General features: G+C 36.8%; 1 long non-coding RNA gene across 2 annotated transcripts in view; it reads left to right on the top strand.

Moving 5' to 3' along the window:
* Window positions 1-10,289, top strand: part of LOC119472223 — a 100,424-nt gene that overhangs the window by 81,944 nt on the left and 8,191 nt on the right. Inside the window, exons 3-4 of one of the 2 annotated variants that reach the window (XR_005201341.1) lie at window positions 4,765-4,854; window positions 7,726-7,829. This is a non-coding gene — a long non-coding RNA (uncharacterized LOC119472223). The remainder of the gene's footprint in view (window positions 1-4,764; window positions 4,855-7,725; window positions 7,830-10,289) is intronic. The other variant, XR_005201342.1, reaches the window with a different exon arrangement.

Below are 10,289 nucleotides of genomic sequence, written 5' to 3'. Positions count from 1 at the left end.
GGCGATCATTAAAAAATCTGGAGACAACAGATGCTGGAGAGGATGTGGAGAAATAGGAACACTTTTACACTGTTGGTGGGAGTGTAAATTAGTTCAACCATTGTGGAAGACAGTGGGGCAATTCCTCAAGGACCTAGAAATAGGAATTCCATTTGACCCAGCAATCTCATTACTGGGTATATATACAAAGGATTATAAATTGTTCTACTATAAGGACACGTGCACACGAATGCTCATTGCAGCACTGTTTACAATAGCAAAGACCTGGAACCAACCCAATTGCCCATCGATGATAGACTGGGCAGGGAAAATGTGGCACATATACACCATGGAATATTATGCAGCCATCAAAAACGACAAGTTTGTGTCCTTTGTAGGGACACGGATGAACCTGGAAACCATCATTCTCAGAAAACTGACACAAGAGCAGAAGATCAAACACCGCATGTTCTCACTCATAGGTGGGTGTTGAACAATAAGAACACACGGACACAGGGAGGGGAGCACTACACACTGGGGTCTGTTGGGGGGAATAGGGGAGGGACGGTGGAGGTTGGGAAGTTGGGGAGAGATAGCAAGGGGAGAGATGCCAGATGTAGGTGATGGGGAGGAAGGCATCAAATCACACTGCCACATGTGTACCTATGCAACAATCTTGCATGTTCTTCACATGTACCCGAAAACCTAAAATGCAATAAAATAAATGAAAAAAAAAAGTGAAATCTATGGCAATAAATGCATGTCTTTAAGAAAACTGCAGGATTTAAACATTATAAATTTGAATTAAGGTTAAGCTTACATTTAATCTTAAAGCAGTATGTAATTATATTTTATCACATTCTCTACTATATAGGAAATGTAGAGTGGTAAGCCATATTAGTTTATAGAGCACATTCTCTCTTTAAGGAGAAGTAACAGCTCTTCCAAGACCAGCATTTCTTGGGTCACACCTTTCTCAATTCTCCTATAGGAAAGCAAAAGCTAAAGGTGATCTGAGTCTGGGACAGGGTTGAATAGAAGCTTTTACTCCCACTTTCTGTAAAAATTTATCATTCTGAAATTTTTTGACGAAGTTAGTAAAATTTATTAAATACCCATCATAAAGTCTGTAAAATAGGGGTTACACCACTTTATCAAAACTATGCCTATTTTGACAAAATAGAAAGTTTTTGTCACTACAAAAACTTTTTACATCCAATTTCCATATATAACAAAATTTTAAAATTTATTAAATTTATGTTAAAATAAGCCAACAGTCTGTATTGTAAATAGACATGCCATAGAGTACAAAGCTGAAATGCAATAAAATTAAATACATAAAGACATAAGAGGGCTTACACAGAAAGCAGTTAAGTGTAATATAGCCCCGTAATGCATACAATACTGACTGCAATGCAATAAACTATTACGAATCAATCAACTACATAGAAATAAAGCCACTTTTATGATTCTATCCCATACTTTATGCACATAAACTCCAAAGAGGTATTTGAGCTTAAGAAAAAAGTTTGAAGCAATACTCAAATTCATTCATATAAAGTGAGGTAAAAGTTGCTATACATTTGAAAAATAAGAAGTACAATAAAATTTAATAAGAAATTTCCCTTGAACATTGGTGCGTAAGGTAAATTAAATTTTTAATTATAAAAGGGAGAGACAGAAGATGTCATTATAGATTCTGAAGAGGATTCAAGGTGTTTTAAGGGTTGATGTCATTGCTTCCCCATACTGCCTAATTTCACTACAAAAGGTAAAACTTTCATTTTATTTAATGAAGACATATCATTAGCTTTATTCTTGTACTCATTTGACTGGGATCATATGGGATTCCCAACTAGCAAAAGGGAGAGAGAATAAAAGATGAAATTTTTCTGTGGCAATAACAGAAAAATCCAAAGGAAAAAATGGAAAGATTGAAAACGCTTAAGAAAAAAGTATGTGGAGGAAATATAAAGCTAATAAAAGCAATTATAGGTAATTGTGTTTTAGAAAGCAGGTCCCTAAGTCAAAGGATCAACCCCATCCTTCCCCCATTGATTAGAACTTCAGCAAATTATTTAATCCCTAATGCCTAGCCCTGCATTAGCTGTTTCTAGAAGAGGAGAATGCAGGCTGGGAGATACCCTTCTTTTTTCTTTTAGATTCTAACTAGATTGTAGTAAGTGTGGTTAAATCCAAATATCTCATTCCTTCACAGAGTGTTAGATAATATATTGGTGTTACATTTTCTGACTTCGTGTGCTTTTTTAACGTATTGATCGTGAGTCATTTTTATATCAATATACTATAAAATAAATTTATTTAATTTAAAATAAATGTGAATAGCGAAGAAAGAATAGGCAATCAGCAATTTGAAAGCAATTAGAACTTAATAATATCATAAAATGTTTGGCAAGCATAAAGGAATTGAATTGGAGATCTTTTACAAACTAGATTGTAATTAGTGTGGTAATTTTGTTGGTTACAATTTTGGCATAGGAAAGGAAAAACATGGTTGAGCAGCACTCAAAAACACGTATAGAGCAGTTCTCTGTACAAACACTCTCGGCCAAGACAACAGGGGAGCTAAGTGCAGCCCAGATTTCCTGGGCCAAATTGTACATATGCCTCAAAGGTGCTTCATTTTCTAATTCATTCAAAACTATCACAGAGAGCAATATACACAATGCAATATATAGTGCAGTAGTCCTGTTTCCCACTTGAATTCCAGAAGACAGTTTCTAAAATTCTCTTTTTCTTAAAGGGCTAGTAACCACTTAGCCAGAAAATCTCCTCCCTTGCCAAAGAATAGGCATTAAATCTGAGTTAGTAGCCCTTTTTCTACTATAGTTACTGTTGGAAAACGACACAAGCTTTCCTAGGTTCAAGGATGCCTCAGCCCATCAGATCTGTATCACCTCAGCCTCAGTTTCACAGTTGTCTGAGGTCATTGAACTGTACCTTAGGCTGTTAATCTTCGAGGTAAGATAATAATCACTGCCAACCACTGGAAGATGCCATTCTGACAATGGGCTAATTCAAAGTAATGGTACCCTCCCACCCCAGCTTCTAGGAGTTATTCCCAAAAGTTTTATTAGTAATAATTTTGTTTGATAGCCGATAAAATTTCTCAGATGAATTCATAATTTTCTTCTCTCAGTATTTTAAATATATTCTGGACCTTGGCTCAAAGTAAACTCTGAATCTGACCTCCTCCTGATCTGAATAATGACTTCAAGCTCAGCAGTCTTTCAAATTAACCTAAAAACATACTGAAGTTTCATTCTTTCCCATAAAAATGTGGAACTGTATATTTTCATGTTATCATGTTTCAATATCTCTACCAATGTATAATACATGTAATTAAACAGAATATTATCAATCCAAATATCCCATGCCCTCACAGAGTGTTACACTGGTTTTATATTTTTGGATTTATTTCTTTTCATTAAAGCTTTTGGTTTTTAAGGACTTTTCTCCGGCGAGTTCTTCTCCGGTGTGGTCACAGTTTGAAACACTACAGATGATCAAGCAATGCATGACACAATGGCTGATAGCAGCAGAGGCTTTGGAGCCAGAGAAACCTCTGTACTTACTAGTCTAGACTCGTAATTGACTTAAATAAGCAACTTAATTAAATTTTGTAAGCCTTAGTTTCCTTTTCTCTAGAATTAAAAACATAAACCCTAGGGCCAACAAACAAATACCTTGCAACAGAACTTGGCACAGTTTGTAGCTGTTTTACCCCTAGAGACAAACACCCTATCTGGACAAAAGTGGCTACAAGGGGTACTGGCAGAAGTGGGAATAGCGGTGAAACCAAAAATTATTTTTAATTCTCAATAATTTGGAGAATAGGTCATTCAGTAAATTGACTTTTAGCAAATTAACTTTAGGCAAATTGGTCATTTGGCAAATTGGCTTTCAGCAAAACAGTTGTCAGCTAATTGGTTTTCTGTGAATTATTTTACTTAAATTGGTCTGTTTCCTCTCTAATGTTTGAAATTAGTGGGCATTACTTCTCACAAAAGAAATAATCAGTGGCCTCAAACGGTTGAGGTTTAATAAAAATAGTATATGTCAATAGCGACAGCTCTCTAGGGATATCACAAAAGAAGTCAGAAGTATATCTGTTTCCTTTGATTATCAGCAACAAATTTTGACGGGAAGGTTGTCTCCTGCATGCTTGAATGCTTGAACCTGATGGAAAGGTATACCACCTGTGGATCCCTTTCCCCCAGATTAAATGCATAAAAGTATACCACCTGGAGGTCCCTTTCTCCTAGATTAAATCATAAAACTACAACACCTGAAGATCCCTTGCCCCAGATAAAGTAGCATACACTCCACAACACAGGTGAGCTGGGTCACAGCATGATTATTCTCTATATTTAGGCCACCTTCTTACTCAATCCTAACTCAATATTACCATCAAATGAATCATGTTACTATCTATAGCAATTAAGTTGGTCAAAATAAGTGATTTCTTCCATTTCTCCCAGATAGAAATAGCCAGTCTATGTTCATTTTTATTCATTTGTTTTGCTCCTACTGTGTTGGTAAACTAGCTATTTTAAGCAATTAATCAGTTTTGAAGTTAAAGCACTTGGGGGAAAGGTGAAAGTGGGAATCAAATCAGTCTTCAGGGGAACAAATATTTAGCTTCCATTGTAGTGAATTTTGGTTTTGCTTTCTGAAAAGTTATTATAGATTTTCTTTTCTTTCTTTCTGGTTTTTTGAGGGCCAGCAAAATTCCTCACCTTCCCCTTCTTTTTCTGGTTCCAGACCTTCTCCCAAGTATTTGGAACTGACCCTCAGCAGTGATTGTTCCAAGACGTAGGCCATGACAAGCAAAATTGTCAGTACTGGCCTAGAGTAAGTGAAAACTGAGGCAAATAAAAATCTTTTTTTACCAGGAGCAGAGAGAGACTGCATAGAGAGTGCAACCAAGCAGAGAGCTGCAGAAATGGGAGATGAACAGTACAAGGTTAGATCACGTAGTACTGGATTACTGGTTCCAGTCCTTATTGAATATTCTTTGTATTAGTACATTTTCCTGTTGTTATAAGGAAATATCCAAGACTGGACACTTTATAGAGAAAAGAGGTTTAATTGACTCACTGTTCAGCATGGCTGGGAAGGTCTCAGGAAACGTAGAACCACGGAGAAAGGAGAAGGGGAAGCAAGGCACCCTCCTCACGGAGCAGCAGGAAAAAGAGTACCGAGTGAAGGGGGAAGAGCCCCTTATAAAACAGCTCCATCAGAACTCTCGAGAACTCACTCATTATCATAGGGGCGGTTCCCCCCAGCTGGAACAGCACGGGGAAACCGCCCCTATGATTCAATTACCTCCACCTGCACTGTCCCTGGCCATGTGGAGACTATGGAGACAATAATTCAAGATGATAGTTAACTCTATCAGTCTTTAAAAGAACAACTATCTTAGTATCTTTCCTGGCTACATAAAACAATTCCTTCTTCCTTAACGTGGTTAAGTTTGGTATATATAAATGGCAGTTAAAAGAGTTAATTAATACTGTTTTTAAGGAAGCAGAGCTTACCCTGCACTCAGTCCAAAGCTGACAAAAACCTGATCACAGAAAAATCCCCATCTCCCATGGGGCAGAGAGTACAGGAAACACCTTCAATAGAGAGTAGAGCCTTAGAAAAGGGAGAAAATTCGTGCAACATGTCAAGTCCCGTGGTTTGGAAGGAACAAAAGATGACTATGTTGCATAGCTATACAAACATTTGTCAAGATCTTTAGTTGGTCTGTCTTGATGCAGGCTTGAAAAAAAAAAAATTACCCCCCTCACTATGGCAAAATCCCTCCCCTTTCTGCCAGCAGATAGCAAGAAATATGGGTATCTCACTGTGATGTAGAAATGAAAGGATTTCCCAAATGGGTCGAAAATACAAAACATGGACCGTCTTCTACGTATGTGCACATTCTGTATGCTTGTGGAGGGTAGGGACGAGATTACTAAATAGTTCTCCTGTGGCAGCTGCAAGTTATGAGCCTGCATCTACGGAAGGTGAGGTTTCTCCTAAGCGGTCCTTTGTCAATCAATCACCAAGACAAAGGTCTTTAGACAAGAAATGCGAAAGAAAAAGAGGCAACTTTATTTCTGCCTCTAGATTGTTCTGTTGACTTTGAGAGTTCTAGATGTTCCTAAAGGTGTTTCCACGAAGCAGTAATCAAATATGTCTTCCGTTATTTAAGGACAGGCATGTAGGGAGCTACAAAAGAGCTATGGTATCCCTGTCAGAAAATACAAGCTGAAATTACGTTCTGCCCCAGAAGCCAAATAGTCTGGTTTATGCTATTTTTAAAATTGTATTTCCACCTTGTTATCCTTTAATTAAGTTCTGACTGCCTGATTTCAACTGCACTGGAGGTTATTAAGGTAAAGATCACACGTTCACAGTTGGATCAGAGTGGAATTCCTGGAACAACACTACATCCTCTTCTCAGGACAAAATTAGGATAAGAGTTAGAGTTATGAGTACAGTAGGGATAAATATGGAAAAATCCCCCAAAAGAAGACCATAAAATCCAGCTTCCACTATTCAGTAACTGGCTCTATTTCTTTAAATCAACCTTGAAAAAATTTGGTTTTCCTTTTTGTAAAAGAGAAAAATGGGCCATTATTCGAAGTGAAGTAACTCAGAAATGGAAAGCCAAATATTGTATGTTCTCACTTATAAGTGGGAGCTAAGCTATAAGGATGCAAAGGCATAAGAATAATATAATGAATTTTGGGGGCTTGGGAAGGTGGAAGGGGAGTGAGGGATAAAAAAGTACATATTGGGTACAGCGTACACTGCTTGGGTGACAAGTGCCCCAAAATTTCAGACATCACCACTAAAAACTTATCCATGTAACCAAAAACCACTTGTAGCCCCAAAACTTTAAAATAAAAAACTTAAAATCTAGTAATTCTTGAGACACAATACCAGGCAAGTTTACAAAGTTTTTAAACAGAAGAGCACTGTAATTCAACATATTTTCAGGTACTTCGGATATATACAGTGGCATAACTTAAGAAACAACTCTACTACTATTTGTTAGACTAAGAAAAATAATGGCTAAAATTTTGTTTAAAACATTGTAGTAATTTTAAACCACTGTAAAATAACAAATAAAAAGCCTTTTAATGAGTTCATTATGTTTGGGGGTATGTCAAATGTTATTGTCCAATTATGTAATTAGAATTAAAAAGTCAAGTTGCAGTGCAGTTACTCCATTATTATAAATGAGAGCTACAGTTGCCATTGGCTTTGGCAAAGGTCTCTTAAAAAAATTAATATTCTAATGCATCATAAATTACAGAAATTCCTCTATAATTAATACTTGAGGATGCAAAATTGTATGCATTCATTAAATCTGAGTAAATTATGTATATTATATATAAATTTCCCTTTCCGTTATTGTTTTTGAAAGGGAAGAAAAAACAGCTGAAGTCTTGCTACACTGGGTTTTTAACTCTACCTGCTATGCAAACATGCACAGGCATTTTCTAAAAAATAAAATGAAAGCAAAATAGGCATTTTCTGGTCTAATGAGCCATTTCCTTCAAAATAAATTCCCCAAATGGAAATATTACATGTCTCACACTAAGCCTAACAATAATGCTTTAAGTATTTTCATGGGCGTTGCAATATCTCACCAATATATGAACCTTTGAGAGTCAAGCATAAAGCCACATCAAATGTTCTAACAACTGGATTCTTTACTTCGAATAGGAATGGCAAGCAGGAGCCCTTCAAACAAGCAACATGAATAAAGGCTCAGGGGGAAAAAAGAGAAGTTCAGCAACAGTTGAGTCTCCTACTGCTGGAAATAACAGGTGCTCTCAGTGGGTTGGGTTATATTTGTCATATAATGTCTCAAGTTTAGTTATTTCAATAAGTTAGGAGACATTCAGGTGGATTTTGTCTAGGTTATTCACAAAATACCCTGCCCAAATGTCGTCATGAAAGCAGTGAAAAATTGTATTGAATAAAGTGATATTGTTTACCTGATTGACTACCTAGACCTACCAATCTCCCAGTGGTGTTGTAAGGATCAAATGAAGCAGCATATACTTAAAGAGTTAGTAAACATTTCAGAAATGCCGTCAAAACCAGCCCCAATGAGACATCAGGATGCTGTTGTTGGGGGTGAGCAGTCACTGGAAGGACACACAAGAACATCAAAGATGCTCATAACATTTTATTTCTTAATCCTGATGCTGATTATGTGGGTGTGCAAAAATTTAGTGAGGTGTACACTAATGTGTGCACACCTTATGTCTGTTATTCTTCATGAATTTTTTTTAAAAACATGATTACTAACATGAGATGAGCTTGTCTTTCAATTGTGTCAAACTCGAATGCCTACAGGGGCTAGTCAGAACATGTGAATGAACATGGTGGCTGGCCTCCAATGAATGGATGAACAAATGTCCTATCTAAAGGAGCACTATTGCTCAGCTCCACCCTTCATAGTCATGTGGGACCCATGTGCCCTGTGGTGCTAGACTTTCAAGAAAGGACCCAAATTTAGATTTTGTATGGTGAGCACCTGGGGACAAAGAGGCTGGCTGCTCTTGACCTCAGTGTTGTCAGCACTAAGAATCAGCCTCCGTGGTATAAGTCACCAAGTGTGAAGTGGCAAAAAGGGTAAGTCATAGGCAATACCCTGACACTAATCAGTTATGCAGCCAATGAATTTCCTGAAAACCATCTGCACAGTCTCTCACATAGTTGTTCTGCCAATATTATGATAAATGGAAAATCTTTGTTCCTGGGCTAATGAACTATCACTGGACAAAAAGACATAACAGGTGACACTAGATGATTCCCCATCCTACTTCCAAAGAAGTACATGTTTTAGCTGCTTTTCTAATGAATATCATATCATTCAGAAATATCATGCAAAGCAATATAAGACCAAAAAAATCGTGAAGTAGGGAAACATTGTCCCAACAGTTCCTTTATTCTAATAACACATGAATTTTATGTTTAAGATGATAAGGATGTGATATTGACAAATAAGAAAGAGAGGGAGATGAGAAAGAAAAAAGGAAGGAAAGGAAAAGGAAGAGAAGGGAAGAAAAGAGGGAGGGAGGGGAGGCAGAGAAAAGCTGACCCTAATCAAGTATATTCAGAGCGTGGTTATGGCAAAGGGGATTAACGGAATGCCAGGCTCTCAAATAGGGAGACTCTGGAGAATGCTTGGAGAAAGTAGTATACCAGATTTTGGCCCAGCACTTGTGAAGATAAGGAAGGGATACAGTATTCTCTCTTTATCCATGGGTAACACTTTCCAAGCCCCCACAATGGATGCCTGCAGCCCTAGATAATACCAAACCCTATATAGTCTGTTTTTTCCTATACACACATACCTAAAATGAAGTTTATTTCATAAATTAGGCACATTAATAGATTAACAATAATAATAACATAGAGCAATTATAACTATATACTTTAGTAAAAGTTATGTGCATATGGTCTGTCTCTCAAAATACCTTTTGCTGTGCTATACTCACCTATTTTCAGACCACGTTAGATCACAGGTTACTGAAACTGCAGAAAGCAAAACCACAGATAATGGAGACTAGTGTATTTTCTGGAGTTGTCAGAGTTCCACCCTTTCCTGCTCTACACCACCCAGTCCCTCTGCACGCTTTGCTTGAGGTGATGGAACTTTCTGCACTCAGTGCCAATTTTTAGTTAGATTAGTTTTTCCTAAAACCATTTTTGTGGCAAACAGTAACTTCAATGTTTTATTTGTTTAAGGTGTGAGAGTTTGAACTTTTAAACTATTAAAACAATCCTTTGAAGATAAGCCAAAATTTTTGAAAAGGAACCTGTGAAGGCCAAATAAAATAAACCTACTTTGTTGATCTGAATTACTGTACTCTTTGAGAAGATGCAAACATTCCAGGCTCCCTTCTCAAGTTATGCATTTCTCCTTTTCTCTTCTCTTAATTTAATGGGGAATGGTGGAAGAGGTCTGTAGAGAAGCCATCAAGTGATCTCCCTTCTCTACTTTTAAGACTAAAGTGGCCCCCATTGAATTTCACAAATATATGCCTACTGTTGAACAAAAACATATTGAATATTTATGTCAATAACAAATATTAATATTTATGGCATCTTTCAACTCAGAGCTACCATACCATCCTAGCAAGACATTTTATTTATGACAAATCTCTCATTTTGTTCTGTCTCACCTCTAACAAAAATTCTTAAAAAATGAATTTGTATTTGTATATTTATTTTAAACCACAAATAATGTATGGTGAAGAATTGAAAGTAGAAGA

Source organism: Cebus imitator, unplaced genomic scaffold, assembly GCF_001604975.1.
Source record: "Cebus imitator isolate Cc_AM_T3 unplaced genomic scaffold, Cebus_imitator-1.0 Scaffold90, whole genome shotgun sequence".
In the NCBI taxonomy this organism is placed as follows: Eukaryota; Metazoa; Chordata; class Mammalia; order Primates; family Cebidae; genus Cebus; species Cebus imitator.
Note: the sequence above shows the minus strand (reverse complement) of the source record. Positions and strands in the feature narration are given on the sequence as shown.